Source organism: Electrona antarctica, assembly GCF_951216825.1.
Source record: "Electrona antarctica genome assembly, chromosome: 11".
NCBI classification, from domain to species: domain Eukaryota; kingdom Metazoa; phylum Chordata; class Actinopteri; order Myctophiformes; family Myctophidae; genus Electrona; species Electrona antarctica.
In genome coordinates this window covers 8,761,079-8,777,540 of record NC_136792.1, presented here as the reverse complement: position 1 = coordinate 8,777,540, position 16,462 = coordinate 8,761,079, and positions in this window count along the sequence as shown.

Sequence of the window (16,462 nt, the reverse complement as noted above, 5' to 3'; positions counted from 1 at the left end):
TAGGCTAGAATGGGGTTGCTAGGTGTAAGTATGTAGGACTAGTAGCATGCCAAAGTTTGTGCTATTGCCATTGAGAATGCATTAGGCGTTTAAGTTAAATAACTCAGAAACTACAAAACATTTCAAAGTAAAAAAGTTCCAGCATGTGTCTCCACAGTAAGCTGAATTATACAAAGTGTGAATGGAGTTTCTAGGTGAAAGTGCTTTTTTGACGTGCCAATATCTGCCATTGAGCTCCATTATAAATGTCTCAAATTTGAAAGCACTATATTTCCAAAACTATGAAACATTTCAAAGATTCCTTTTCAGGCAAACATGTCCACCGTAAGATGAACCTAAATAGGCTAGAATGGGGTTGCTAGGTGTAAGTATGTAGGACTAGTAGCATGCCAAAGTTTGTGCTATTGCCATTGAGAATGCATTGGGCGTTTAAGTTAAATAACTCAGAAACTACAAAACATTTCAAAGTAAAAAAGTTCCAGCATGTGTCTCCACAGTAAGCTGAATTATACAAAGTGTGAATGGAGTTTCTAGGTGAAAGTGCTTTTTTGACGTGCCAATATCTGCCATTGAGCCCCATTGTAAATGTCTCAAATTTGAAACTACTATATTTCCAAAACTATGAAACATTTCAAAGATTCCTTTTCAGGCAAACATGTCCACCGTAAGATGAACCTAAATAGGCTAGAATGGGGTTGCTAGGTGTAAGTATGTAGGACTAGTAGCATGCCAAAGTTTGTGCTATTGCCATTGAGAATGCATTGGGCGTTTAAGTTAAATAACTCAGAAACTAAAAAACATTTCAAAGTAAAAACGTTCCAGCATGTGTCTCCACAGTAAGCTGAATTATACAAAGTGTGAATGGAGTTTCTAGGTGAAAGTGCTTTTTTGACGTGCCAATATCTGCCATTGAGCTCCATTATAAATGTCTCAAATTTGAAAGCACTATATTTCCAAAACTATGAAACATTTCAAAGATTCCTTTTCAGGCAAACATGTCCACCGTAAGATGAACCTAAATAGGCTAGAATGGGGTTGCTAGGTGTAAGTATGTAGGACTAGTAGCATGCCAAAGTTTGTGCTATTGCCATTGAGAATGCATTGGGCGTTTAAGTTAAATAACTCAGAAACTACAAAACATTTCAAAGTAAAAACGTTCCAGCATGTGTCTCCACAGTAAGCTGAATTATACAAAGTGTGAATGTAGTGTCTAGGTGAAAGTGCTTTTTTGACGTGCCAATATCTGCCATTGAGCTCCATTATAAATGTCTCAAATGTGAAACTACTATATTTCCAAAACTATGAAACATTTCAAAGATTCCTTTTCAGGCAAACATGTCCACCGTAAGATGAACCTAAATAGGTTTGAATGGGGTTTCTAGGTGTAAGTATGTAGGACTAGTAGCATGCCAAAGTTTGTGCTATTGCCATTGGGAATGCATTGGGCGTTTAACTTAAATAACTCAGAAACTACAAAACATTTCAAAGTAAAAAGTTCCAGCATGTGTCTCCACAGTAAGCTGAATTACAAAAAGTGTGAATGGAGTTTCTAGGTGAAAGTGCTTTTTTGACGTGCCAATATCTGCCATTGAGCCCCATTATAAATGTCTCAAATTTGAAAGCACTATATTTCCAAAACTATGAAACATTTCAAAGATTCCTTTTCAGGCAAACATGTCCACCGTAAGATGAACCTAAATAGGCTAGAATGGGGTTGCTAGGTGTAAGTATGTAGGACTAGTAGCATGCCAAAGTTTGTGCTATTGCCATTGAGAATGCATTGGGCGTTTAAGTTAAATAACTCAGAAACTACAAAACATTTCAAAGTAAAAACGTTCCAGCATGTGTCTCCACAGTAAGCTGAATTATACAAAGTGTGAATGTAGTGTCTAGGTGAAAGTGCTTTTTTGACGTGCCAATATCTGCCATTGAGCTCCATTATAAATGTCTCAAATGTGAAACTACTATATTTCCAAAACTATGAAACATTTCAAAGATTCCTTTTCAGGCAAACATGTCCACCGTAAGATGAACCTAAATAGGCTAGAATGGGGTTGCTAGGTGTAAGTATGTAGGACTAGTAGCATGCCAAAGTTTGTGCTATTGCCATTGAGAATGCATTGGGCGTTTAAGTTAAATAACTCAGAAACTACAAAACATTTCAAAGTAAAAACGTTCCAGCATGTGTCTCCACAGTAAGCTGAATTATACAAAGTGTGAATGGAGTTTCTAGGTGAAAGTGCTTTTTTGACGTGCCAATATCTGCCATTGAGCTCCATTATAAATGTCTCAAATTTGAAAGCACTATATTTCCAAAACTATGAAACATTTCAAAGATTCCTTTTCAGGCAAACATGTCCACCGTAAGATGAACCTAAATAGGCTAGAATGGGGTTGCTAGGTGTAAGTATGTAGGACTAGTAGCATGCCAAAGTTTGTGCTATTGCCATTGAGAATGCATTGGGCGTTTAAGTTAAATAACTCAGAAACTACAAAACATTTCAAAGTAAAAAGTTCCAGCATGTGTCTCCACAGAAAGCTGAATTATAAAAAATGTGAATGGAGTTTCTAGGTGAAAGTGCTTTTTTGACGTGCCAATATCTGCCATTGAGCCCCATTGTAAATGTCTCAAATTTGAAAGCACTATATTTCTAAAACGATGAAACATTTCAAAGATTCCTTTTCAGGCAAACATGTCCACCGTAAGATGAACCTAAATAGGTTTGAATGGGGTTTCTAGGTGTAAGTATGTAGGACTAGTAGCATGCCAAAGTTTGTGCTATTGCCATTGAGAATGCATTGGGCGTTTAAGTTAAATAACTCAGAAACTAAAAAACATTTCAAAGTAAAAACGTTCCAGCATGTGTCTCCACAGTACGCTGAATTATACAAAGTGTGAATGGAGTTTCTAGGTGAAAGTGCTTTTTTGACGTGCCAATATCTGCCATTGAGCTCCATTATAAATGTCTCAAATTTGAAAGCACTATATTTCCAAAACTATGAAACATTTCAAAGATTCCTTTTCAGGCAAACATGTCCACCGTAAGATGAACCTAAATAGGCTAGAATGGGGTTGCTAGGTGTAAGTATGTAGGACTAGTAGCATGCCAAAGTTTGTGCTATTGCCATTGAGAATGCATTGGGCGTTTAAGTTAAATAACTCAGAAACTACAAAACATTTCAAAGTAAAAAAGTTCCAGCATGTGTCTCCACAGTAAGCTGAATTATACAAAGTGTGAATGGAGTTTCTAGGTGAAAGTGCTTTTTTGACGTGCCAATATCTGCCATTGAGCTCCATTATAAATGTCTCAAATTTGAAACTACTATATTTCCAAAACTATGAAACATTTCAAAGATTCCTTTTCAGGCAAACATGTCCACCGTAAGATGAACCTAAATAGGCTAGAATGGGGTTGCTAGGTGTAAGTATGTAGGACTAGTAGCATGCCAAAGTTTGTTCTATTGCCATTGAGAATGCATTGGGCGTTTAAGTTAAATAACTCAGAAACTACAAAACATTTCAAAGTAAAAAAGTTCCAGCATGTGTCTCCACAGTAAGCTGAATTATACAAAGTGTGAATGGAGTTTCTAGGTGAAAGTGCTTTTTTGACGTGCCAATATCTGCCATTGAGCTCCATTATAAATGTCTCAAATTTGAAAGCACTATATTTCCAAAACTATGAAACATTTCAAAGATTCCTTTTCAGGCAAACATGTCCACCGTAAGATGAACCTAAATAGGCTAGAATGGGGTTGCTAGGTGTAAGTATGTAGGACTAGTAGCATGCCAAAGTTTGTGCTATTGCCATTGAGAATGCATTGGGCGTTTAAGTTAAATAACTCAGAAACTACAAAACATTTCAAAGTAAAAAAGTTCCAGCATGTGTCTCCACAGTAAGCTGAATTATACAAAGTGTGAATGGAGTTTCTAGGTGAAAGTGCTTTTTTGACGTGCCAATATCTGCCATTGAGCTCCATTATAAATGTCTCAAATTTGAAACTACTATATTTCCAAAACTATGAAACATTTCAAAGATTCCTTTTCAGGCAAACATGTCCACCGTAAGATGAACCTAAATAGGCTAGAATGGGGTTGCTAGGTGTAAGTATGTAGGACTAGTAGCATGCCAAAGTTTGTTCTATTGCCATTGAGAATGCATTGGGCGTTTAAGTTAAATAACTCAGAAACTACAAAACATTTCAAAGTAAAAACGTTCCAGCATGTGTCTCCACAGTAAGTTGAATTATACAAAGTGTGAATGGAGTTTCTAGGTGAAAGTGCTTTTTTGACGTGCCAATATCTGCCATTGAGCTCCATTATAAATGTCTCAAATTTGAAAGCACTATATTTCCAAAACTATGAAACATTTCAAAGATTCCTTTTCAGGCAAACATGTACACCGTAAGATGAACCTAAATAGGCTAGAATGGGGTTGCTAGGTGTAAGTATGTAGGACTAGTAGCATGCCAAAGTTTGTGCTATTGCCATTGAGAATGCATTGGGCGTTTAAGTTAAATAACTCAGAAACTACAAAACATTTCAAAGTAAAAAAGTTCCAGCATGTGTCTCCACAGTAAGCTGAATTATACAAAGTGTGAATGGAGTTTCTAGGTGAAAGTGCTTTTTTGACGTGCCAATATCTGCCATTGAGCTCCATTATAAATGTCTCAAATTTGAAAGCACTATATTTCCAAAACTATGAAACATTTCAAAGATTCCTTTTCAGGCAAACATGTCCACCGTAAGATGAACCTAAATAGGCTAGAATGGGGTTGCTAGGTGTAAGTATGTAGGACTAGTAGCATGCCAAAGTTTGTGCTATTGCCATTGAGAATGCATTGGGCGTTTAAGTTAAATAACTCAGAAACTACAAAACATTTCAAAGTAAAAAAGTTCCAGCATGTGTCTCCACAGTAAGCTGAATTATACAAAGTGTGAATGGAGTTTCTAGGTGAAAGTGCTTTTTTGACGTGCCAATATCTGCCATTGAGCTCCATTATAAATGTCTCAAATTTGAAACTACTATATTTCCAAAACTATGAAACATTTCAAAGATTCCTTTTCAGGCAAACATGTCCACCGTAAGATGAACCTAAATAGGCTAGAATGGGGTTGCTAGGTGTAAGTATGTAGGACTAGTAGCATGCCAAAGTTTGTGCTATTGCCATTGGGAATGCATTGGGCGTTTAAGTTAAATAACTCAGAAACTACAAAACATTTCAAAGTAAAAAGTTCCAGCATGTGTCTCCACAGTAAGCTGAATTACAAAAAGTGTGAATGGAGTTTCTAGGTGAAAGTGCTTTTTTGACGTGCCAATATCTGCCATTGAGCCCCATTATAAATGTCTCAAATTTGAAAGCACTATATTTCCAAAACTATGAAACATTTCAAAGATTCCTTTTCAGGCAAACATGTCCACCGTAAGATGAACCTAAATAGGCTAGAATGGGGTTGCTAGGTGTAAGTATGTAGGACTAGTAGCATGCCAAAGATTGTGCTATTGCCATTGAGAATGCATTGGGCGTTTAAGTTAAATAACTCAGAAACTAAAAAACATTTCAAAGTAAAAACGTTCCAGCATGTGTCTTCACAGTAAGCTGAATTATACAAAGTGTGAATGGAGTTTCTAGGTGAAAGTGCTTTTTTGACGTGCCAATATCTGCCATTGAGCTCCATTATAAATGTCTCAAATTTGAAAGCACTATATTTCCAAAACTATGAAACATTTCAAAGATTCCTTTTCAGGCAAACATGTCCACCGTAAGATGAACCTAAATAGGCTAGAATGGGGTTGCTAGGTGTAAGTATGTAGGACTAGTAGCATGCCAAAGTTTGTGCTATTGCCATTGAGAATGCATTGGGCGTTTAAGTTAAATAACTCAGAAACTACAAAACATTTCAAAGTAAAAAAGTTCCAGCATGTGTCTCCACAGTAAGCTGAATTATACAAAGTGTGAATGGAGTTTCTAGGTGAAAGTGCTTTTTTGACGTGCCAATATCTGCCATTGAGCTCCATTATAAATGTCTCAAATTTGAAACTACTATATTTCCAAAACTATGAAACATTTCAAAGATTCCTTTTCAGGCAAACATGTCCACCGTAAGATGAACCTAAATAGGCTAGAATGGGGTTGCTAGGTGTAAGTATGTAGGACTAGTAGCATGCCAAAGTTTGTTCTATTGCCATTGAGAATGCATTGGGCGTTTAAGTTAAATAACTCAGAAACTACAAAACATTTCAAAGTAAAAACGTTCCAGCATGTGTCTCCACAGTAAGTTGAATTATACAAAGTGTGAATGGAGTTTCTAGGTGAAAGTGCTTTTTTGACGTGCCAATATCTGCCATTGAGCTCCATTATAAATGTCTCAAATTTGAAAGCACTATATTTCCAAAACTATGAAACATTTCAAAGATTCCTTTTCAGGCAAACATGTCCACCGTAAGATGAACCTAAATAGGCTAGAATGGGGTTGCTAGGTGTAAGTATGTAGGACTAGTAGCATGCCAAAGTTTGTGCTATTGCCATTGAGAATGCATTGGGCGTTTAAGTTAAATAACTCAGAAACTACAAAACATTTCAAAGTAAAAAAGTTCCAGCATGTGTCTCCACAGTAAGCTGAATTATACAAAGTGTGAATGGAGTTTCTAGGTGAAAGTGCTTTTTTGACGTGCCAATATCTGCCATTGAGGTCCATTATAAATGTCTCAAATTTGAAAGCACTATATTTCCAAAACTATGAAACATTTCAAAGATTCCTTTTCAGGCAAACATGTCCACCGTAAGATGAACCTAAATAGGCTAGAATGGGGTTGCTAGGTGTAAGTATGTAGGACTAGTAGCATGCCAAAGTTTGTGCTATTGCCATTGAGAATGCATTGGGCGTTTAAGTTAAATAACTCAGAAACTACAAAACATTTCAAAGTAAAAAAGTTCCAGCATGTGTCTCCACAGTAAGCTGAATTATACAAAGTGTGAATGGAGTTTCTAGGTGAAAGTGCTTTTTTGACGTGCCAATATCTGCCATTGAGCTCCATTATAAATGTCTCAAATTTGAAACTACTATATTTCCAAAACTATGAAACATTTCAAAGATTCCTTTTCAGGCAAACATGTCCACCGTAAGATGAACCTAAATAGGCTAGAATGGGGTTGCTAGGTGTAAGTATGTAGGACTAGTAGCATGCCAAAGTTTGTGCTATTGCCATTGGGAATGCATTGGGCGTTTAAGTTAAATAACTCAGAAACTACAAAACATTTCAAAGTAAAAAGTTCCAGCATGTGTCTCCACAGTAAGCTGAATTACAAAAAGTGTGAATGGAGTTTCTAGGTGAAAGTGCTTTTTTGACGTGCCAATATCTGCCATTGAGCCCCATTATAAATGTCTCAAATTTGAAAGCACTATATTTCCAAAACTATGAAACATTTCAAAGATTCCTTTTCAGGCAAACATGTCCACCGTAAGATGAACCTAAATAGGCTAGAATGGGGTTGCTAGGTGTAAGTATGTAGGACTAGTAGCATGCCAAAGATTGTGCTATTGCCATTGAGAATGCATTGGGCGTTTAAGTTAAATAACTCAGAAACTAAAAAACATTTCAAAGTAAAAACGTTCCAGCATGTGTCTTCACAGTAAGCTGAATTATACAAAGTGTGAATGGAGTTTCTAGATGAAAGTGCTTTTTTGACGTGCCAATATCTGCCATTGAGCTCCATTATAAATGTCTCAAATTTGAAAGCACTATATTTCCAAAACTATGAAACATTTCAAAGATTCCTTTTCAGGCAAACATGTCCACCGTAAGATGAACCTAAATAGGCTAGAATGGGGTTGCTAGGTGTAAGTATGTAGGACTAGTAGCATGCCAAAGTTTGTGCTATTGCCATTGAGAATGCATTGGGCGTTTAAGTTAAATAACTCAGAAACTACAAAACATTTCAAAGTAAAAAAGTTCCAGCATGTGTCTCCACAGTAAGCTGAATTATACAAAGTGTGAATGGAGTTTCTAGGTGAAAGTGCTTTTTTGACGTGCCAATATCTGCCATTGAGCTCCATTATAAATGTCTCAAATTTGAAACTACTATATTTCCAAAACTATGAAACATTTCAAAGATTCCTTTTCAGGCAAACATGTCCACCGTAAGATGAACCTAAATAGGCTAGAATGGGGTTGCTAGGTGTAAGTATGTAGGACTAGTAGCATGCCAAAGTTTGTTCTATTGCCATTGAGAATGCATTGGGCGTTTAAGTTAAATAACTCAGAAACTACAAAACATTTCAAAGTAAAAACGTTCCAGCATGTGTCTCCACAGTAAGTTGAATTATACAAAGTGTGAATGGAGTTTCTAGGTGAAAGTGCTTTTTTGACGTGCCAATATCTGCCATTGAGCTCCATTATAAATGTCTCAAATTTGAAAGCACTATATTTCCAAAACTATGAAACATTTCAAAGATTCCTTTTCAGGCAAACATGTCCACCGTAAGATGAACCTAAATAGGCTAGAATGGGGTTGCTAGGTGTAAGTATGTAGGACTAGTAGCATGCCAAAGTTTGTGCTATTGCCATTGAGAATGCATTGGGCGTTTAAGTTAAATAACTCAGAAACTACAAAACATTTCAAAGTAAAAAAGTTCCAGCATGTGTCTCCACAGTAAGCTGAATTATACAAAGTGTGAATGGAGTTTCTAGGTGAAAGTGCTTTTTTGACGTGCCAATATCTGCCATTGAGCTCCATTATAAATGTCTCAAATTTGAAAGCACTATATTTCCAAAACTATGAAACATTTCAAAGATTCCTTTTCAGGCAAACATGTCCACCGTAAGATGAACCTAAATAGGCTAGAATGGGGTTGCTAGGTGTAAGTATGTAGGACTAGTAGCATGCCAAAGTTTGTTCTATTGCCATTGAGAATGCATTGGGCGTTTAAGTTAAATAACTCAGAAACTACAAAACATTTCAAAGTAAAAACGTTCCAGCATGTGTCTCCACAGTAAGTTGAATTATACAAAGTGTGAATGGAGTTTCTAGGTGAAAGTGCTTTTTTGACGTGCCAATATCTGCCATTGAGCTCCATTATAAATGTCTCAAATTTGAAAGCACTATATTTCCAAAACTATGAAACATTTCAAAGATTCCTTTTCAGGCAAACATGTCCACCGTAAGATGAACCTAAATAGGCTAGAATGGGGTTGCTAGGTGTAAGTATGTAGGACTAGTAGCATGCCAAAGTTTGTGCTATTGCCATTGAGAATGCATTGGGCGTTTAAGTTAAATAACTCAGAAACTACAAAACATTTCAAAGTAAAAAAGTTCCAGCATGTGTCTCCACAGTAAGCTGAATTATACAAAGTGTGAATGGAGTTTCTAGGTGAAAGTGCTTTTTTGACGTGCCAATATCTGCCATTGAGCTCCATTATAAATGTCTCAAATTTGAAACTACTATATTTCCAAAACTATGAAACATTTCAAAGATTCCTTTTCAGGCAAACATGTCCACCGTAAGATGAACCTAAATAGGCTAGAATGGGGTTGCTAGGTGTAAGTATGTAGGACTAGTAGCATGCCAAAGTTTGTGCTATTGCCATTGAGAATGCATTGGGCGTTTAAGTTAAATAACTCAGAAACTACAAAACATTTCAAAGTAAAAAGTTCCAGCATGTGTCTCCACAGAAAGCTGAATTATAAAAAATGTGATTGGAGTTTCTAGGTGAAAGTGCTTTTTTGACGTGCCAATATCTGCCATTGAGCCCCATTGTAAATGTCTCAAATTTGAAAGCACTATATTTCCAAAACTATGAAACATTTCAAAGATTCCTTTTCAGGCAAACATGTCCACCGTAAGATGAACCTAAATAGGCTAGAATGGGGTTGCTAGGTGTAAGTATGTAGGACTAGTAGCATGCCAAAGTTTGTGCTATTGCCATTGAGAATGCATTGGGCGTTTAAGTTAAATAACTCAGAAACTACAAAACATTTCAAAGTAAAAACGTTCCAGCATGTGTCTCCACAGTAAGTTGAATTATACAAAGTGTGAATGGAGTTTCTAGGTGAAAGTGCTTTTTTGACGTGCCAATATCTGCCATTGAGCTCCATTATAAATGTCTCAAATTTGAAAGCACTATATTTCCAAAACTATGAAACATTTCAAAGATTCCTTTTCAGGCAAACATGTCCACCGTAAGATGAACCTAAATAGGCTAGAATGGGGTTGCTAGGTGTAAGTATGTAGGACTAGTAGCATGCCAAAGTTTGTGCTATTGCCATTGAGAATGCATTGGGCGTTTAAGTTAAATAACTCAGAAACTACAAAACATTTCAAAGTAAAAAAGTTCCAGCATGTGTCTCCACAGTAAGCTGAATTATACAAAGTGTGAATGGAGTTTCTAGGTGAAAGTGCTTTTTTGACGTGCCAATATCTGCCATTGAGCTCCATTATAAATGTCTCAAATTTGAAACTACTATATTTCCAAAACTATGAAACATTTCAAAGATTCCTTTTCAGGCAAACATGTCCACCGTAAGATGAACCTAAATAGGCTAGAATGGGGTTGCTAGGTGTAAGTATGTAGGACTAGTAGCATGCCAAAGTTTGTGCTATTGCCATTGAGAATGCATTGGGCGTTTAAGTTAAATAACTCAGAAACTACAAAACATTTCAAAGTAAAAAAGTTCCAGCATGTGTCTCCACAGTAAGCTGAATTATACAAAGTGTGAATGGAGTTTCTAGGTGAAAGTGCTTTTTTGACGTGCCAATATCTGCCATTGAGCTCCATTATAAATGTCTCAAATTTGAAAGCACTATATTTCCAAAACTATGAAACATTTCAAAGATTCCTTTTCAGGCAAACATGTCCACCGTAAGATGAACCTAAATAGGCTAGAATGGGGTTGCTAGGTGTAAGTATGTAGGACTAGTAGCATGCCAAAGTTTGTGCTATTGCCATTGAGAATGCATTGGGCGTTTAAGTTAAATAACTCAGAAACTACAAAACATTTCAAAGTAAAAAAGTTCCAGCATGTGTCTCCACAGTAAGCTGAATTATACAAAGTGTGAATGGAGTTTCTAGGTGAAAGTGCTTTTTTGACGTGCCAATATCTGCCATTGAGCTCCATTATAAATGTCTCAAATTTGAAACTACTATATTTCCAAAACTATGAAACATTTCAAAGATTCCTTTTCAGGCAAACATGTCCACCGTAAGATGAACCTAAATAGGCTAGAATGGGGTTGCTAGGTGTAAGTATGTAGGACTAGTAGCATGCCAAAGTTTGTGCTATTGCCATTGGGAATGCATTGGGCGTTTAACTTAAATAACTCAGAAACTACAAAACATTTCAAAGTAAAAACGTTCCAGCATGTGTCTCCACAGTAAGTTGAATTATACAAAGTGTGAATGGAGTTTCTAGGTGAAAGTGCTTTTTTGACGTGCCAATATCTGCCATTGAGCTCCATTATAAATGTCTCAAATTTGAAAGCACTATATTTCCAAAACTATGAAACATTTCAAAGATTCCTTTTCAGGCAAACATGTCCACCGTAAGATGAACCTAAATAGGCTAGAATGGGGTTGCTAGGTGTAAGTATGTAGGACTAGTAGCATGCCAAAGTTTGTGCTATTGCCATTGAGAATGCATTGGGCGTTTAAGTTAAATAACTCAGAAACTACAAAACATTTCAAAGTAAAAAAGTTCCAGCATGTGTCTCCACAGTAAGCTGAATTATACAAAGTGTGAATGGAGTTTCTAGGTGAAAGTGCTTTTTTGACGTGCCAATATCTGCCATTGAGCTCCATTATAAATGTCTCAAATTTGAAACTACTATATTTCCAAAACTATGAAACATTTCAAAGATTCCTTTTCAGGCAAACATGTCCACCGTAAGATGAACCTAAATAGGCTAGAATGGGGTTGCTAGGTGTAAGTATGTAGGACTAGTAGCATGCCAAAGTTTGTTCTATTGCCATTGAGAATGCATTGGGCGTTTAAGTTAAATAACTCAGAAACTACAAAACATTTCAAAGTAAAAACGTTCCAGCATGTGTCTCCACAGTAAGTTGAATTATACAAAGTGTGAATGGAGTTTCTAGGTGAAAGTGCTTTTTTGACGTGCCAATATCTGCCATTGAGCTCCATTATAAATGTCTCAAATTTGAAAGCACTATATTTCCAAAACTATGAAACATTTCAAAGATTCCTTTTCAGGCAAACATGTCCACCGTAAGATGAACCTAAATAGGCTAGAATGGGGTTGCTAGGTGTAAGTATGTAGGACTAGTAGCATGCCAAAGTTTGTGCTATTGCCATTGAGAATGCATTGGGCGTTTAAGTTAAATAACTCAGAAACTACAAAACATTTCAAAGTAAAAAAGTTCCAGCATGTGTCTCCACAGTAAGCTGAATTATACAAAGTGTGAATGGAGTTTCTAGGTGAAAGTGCTTTTTTGACGTGCCAATATCTGCCATTGAGCTCCATTATAAATGTCTCAAATTTGAAAGCACTATATTTCCAAAACTATGAAACATTTCAAAGATTCCTTTTCAGGCAAACATGTCCACCGTAAGATGAACCTAAATAGGCTAGAATGGGGTTGCTAGGTGTAAGTATGTAGGACTAGTAGCATGCCAAAGTTTGTGCTATTGCCATTGAGAATGCATTGGGCGTTTAAGTTAAATAACTCAGAAACTACAAAACATTTCAAAGTAAAAAAGTTCCAGCATGTGTCTCCACAGTAAGCTGAATTATACAAAGTGTGAATGGAGTTTCTAGGTGAAAGTGCTTTTTTGACGTGCCAATATCTGCCATTGAGCTCCATTATAAATGTCTCAAATTTGAAACTACTATATTTCCAAAACTATGAAACATTTCAAAGATTCCTTTTCAGGCAAACATGTCCACCGTAAGATGAACCTAAATAGGCTAGAATGGGGTTGCTAGGTGTAAGTATGTAGGACTAGTAGCATGCCAAAGTTTGTGCTATTGCCATTGAGAATGCATTGGGCGTTTAAGTTAAATAACTCAGAAACTACAAAACATTTCAAAGTAAAAAGTTCCAGCATGTGTCTCCACAGAAAGCTGAATTATAAAAAATGTGATTGGAGTTTCTAGGTGAAAGTGCTTTTTTGACGTGCCAATATCTGCCATTGAGCCCCATTGTAAATGTCTCAAATTTGAAAGCACTATATTTCCAAAACTATGAAACATTTCAAAGATTCCTTTTCAGGCAAACATGTCCACCGTAAGATGAACCTAAATAGGCTAGAATGGGGTTGCTAGGTGTAAGTATGTAGGACTAGTAGCATGCCAAAGTTTGTGCTATTGCCATTGAGAATGCATTGGGCGTTTAAGTTAAATAACTCAGAAACTACAAAACATTTCAAAGTAAAAACGTTCCAGCATGTGTCTCCACAGTAAGCTGAATTATACAAAGTGTGAATGGAGTTTCTAGGTGAAAGTGCTTTTTTGACGTGCCAATATCTGCCATTGAGCTCCATTATAAATGTCTCAAATTTGAAAGCACTATATTTCCAAAACTATGAAACATTTCAAAGATTCCTTTTCAGGCAAACATGTCCACCGTAAGATGAACCTAAATAGGCTAGAATGGGGTTGCTAGGTGTAAGTATGTAGGACTAGTAGCATGCCAAAGTTTGTGCTATTGCCATTGAGAATGCATTGGGCGTTTAAGTTAAATAACTCAGAAACTACAAAACATTTCAAAGTAAAAAAGTTCCAGCATGTGTCTCCACAGTAAGCTGAATTATACAAAGTGTGAATGGAGTTTCTAGGTGAAAGTGCTTTTTTGACGTGCCAATATCTGCCATTGAGCTCCATTATAAATGTCTCAAATTTGAAAGCACTATATTTCCAAAACTATGAAACATTTCAAAGATTCCTTTTCAGGCAAACATGTCCACCGTAAGATGAACCTAAATAGGCTAGAATGGGGTTGCTAGGTGTAAGTATGTAGGACTAGTAGCATGCCAAAGTTTGTGCTATTGCCATTGAGAATGCATTGGGCGTTTAAGTTAAATAACTCAGAAACTACAAAACATTTCAAAGTAAAAAAGTTCCAGCATGTGTCTCCACAGTAAGCTGAATTATACAAAGTGTGAATGGAGTTTCTAGGTGAAAGTGCTTTTTTGACGTGCCAATATCTGCCATTGAGCTCCATTATAAATGTCTCAAATTTGAAACTACTATATTTCCAAAACTATGAAACATTTCAAAGATTCCTTTTCAGGCAAACATGTCCACCGTAAGATGAACCTAAATAGGCTAGAATGGGGTTGCTAGGTGTAAGTATGTAGGACTAGTAGCATGCCAAAGTTTGTGCTATTGCCATTGAGAATGCATTGGGCGTTTAAGTTAAATAACTCAGAAACTAAAAAACATTTCAAAGTAAAAACGTTCCAGCATGTGTCTCCACAGTAAGCTGAATTATACAAAGTGTGAATGGAGTTTCTAGGTGAAAGTGCTTTTTTGACGTGCCAATATCTGCCATTGAGCTCCATTATAAATGTCTCAAATTTGAAAGCACTATATTTCCAAAACTATGAAACATTTCAAAGATTCCTTTTCAGGCAAACATGTCCACCGTAAGATGAACCTAAATAGGCTAGAATGGGGTTGCTAGGTGTAAGTATGTAGGACTAGTAGCATGCCAAAGTTTGTGCTATTGCCATTGAGAATGCATTGGGCGTTTAAGTTAAATAACTCAGAAACTACAAAACATTTCAAAGTAAAAAAGTTCCAGCATGTGTCTCCACAGTAAGCTGAATTATACAAAGTGTGAATGGAGTTTCTAGGTGAAAGTGCTTTTTTGACGTGCCAATATCTGCCATTGAGCTCCATTATAAATGTCTCAAATTTGAAAGCACTATATTTCCAAAACTATGAAACATTTCAAAGATTCCTTTTCAGGCAAACATGTCCACCGTAAGATGAACCTAAATAGGCTAGAATGGGGTTGCTAGGTGTAAGTATGTAGGACTAGTAGCATGCCAAAGTTTGTGCTATTGCCATTGAGAATGCATTGGGCGTTTAAGTTAAATAACTCAGAAACTAAAAAACATTTCAAAGTAAAAACGTTCCAGCATGTGTCTCCACAGTAAGCTGAATTATACAAAGTGTGAATGGAGTTTCTAGGTGAAAGTGCTTTTTTGACGTGCCAATATCTGCCATTGAGCTCCATTATAAATGTCTCAAATTTGAAAGCACTATATTTCCAAAACTATGAAACATTTCAAAGATTCCTTTTCAGGCAAACATGTCCACCGTAAGATGAACCTAAATAGGCTAGAATGGGGTTGCTAGGTGTAAGTATGTAGGACTAGTAGCATGCCAAAGTTTGTGCTATTGCCATTGAGAATGCATTGGGCGTTTAAGTTAAATAACTCAGAAACTACAAAACATTTCAAAGTAAAAAAGTTCCAGCATGTGTCTCCACAGTAAGCGGAATTATACAAAGTGTGAATGGAGTTTCTAGGTGAAAGTGCTTTTTTGACGTGCCAATATCTGCCATTGAGCTCCATTATAAATGTCTCAAATTTGAAACTACTATATTTCCAAAACTATGAAACATTTCAAAGATTCCTTTTCAGGCAAACATGTCCACCGTAAGATGAACCTAAATAGGCTAGAATGGGGTTGCTAGGTGTAAGTATGTAGGACTAGTAGCATGCCAAAGTTTGTTCTATTGCCATTGAGAATGCATTGGGCGTTTAAGTTAAATAACTCAGAAACTACAAAACATTTCAAAGTAAAAACGTTCCAGCATGTGTCTCCACAGTAAGTTGAATTATACAAAGTGTGAATGGAGTTTCTAGGTGAAAGTGCTTTTTTGACGTGCCAATATCTGCCATTGAGCTCCATTATAAATGTCTCAAATTTGAAAGCACTATATTTCCAAAACTATGAAACATTTCAAAGATTCCTTTTCAGGCAAACATGTCCACCGTAAGATGAACCTAAATAGGCTAGAATGGGGTTGCTAGGTGTAAGTATGTAGGACTAGTAGCATGCCAAAGTTTGTGCTATTGCCATTGAGAATGCATTGGGCGTTTAAGTTAAATAACTCAGAAACTACAAAACATTTCAAAGTAAAAAAGTTCCAGCATGTGTCTCCACAGTAAGCTGAATTATACAAAGTGTGAATGGAGTTTCTAGGTGAAAGTGCTTTTTTGACGTGCCAATATCTGCCATTGAGCTCCATTATAAATGTCTCAAATTTGAAAGCACTATATTTCCAAAACTATGAAACATTTCAAAGATTCCTTTTCAGGCAAACATGTCCACCGTAAGATGAACCTAAATAGGCTAGAATGGGGTTGCTAGGTGTAAGTATGTAGGACTAGTAGCATGCCAAAGTTTGTGCTATTGCCATTGAGAATGCATTGGGCGTTTAAGTTAAATAACTCAGAAACTACAAAACATTTCAAAGTAAAAAAGTTCCAGCATGTG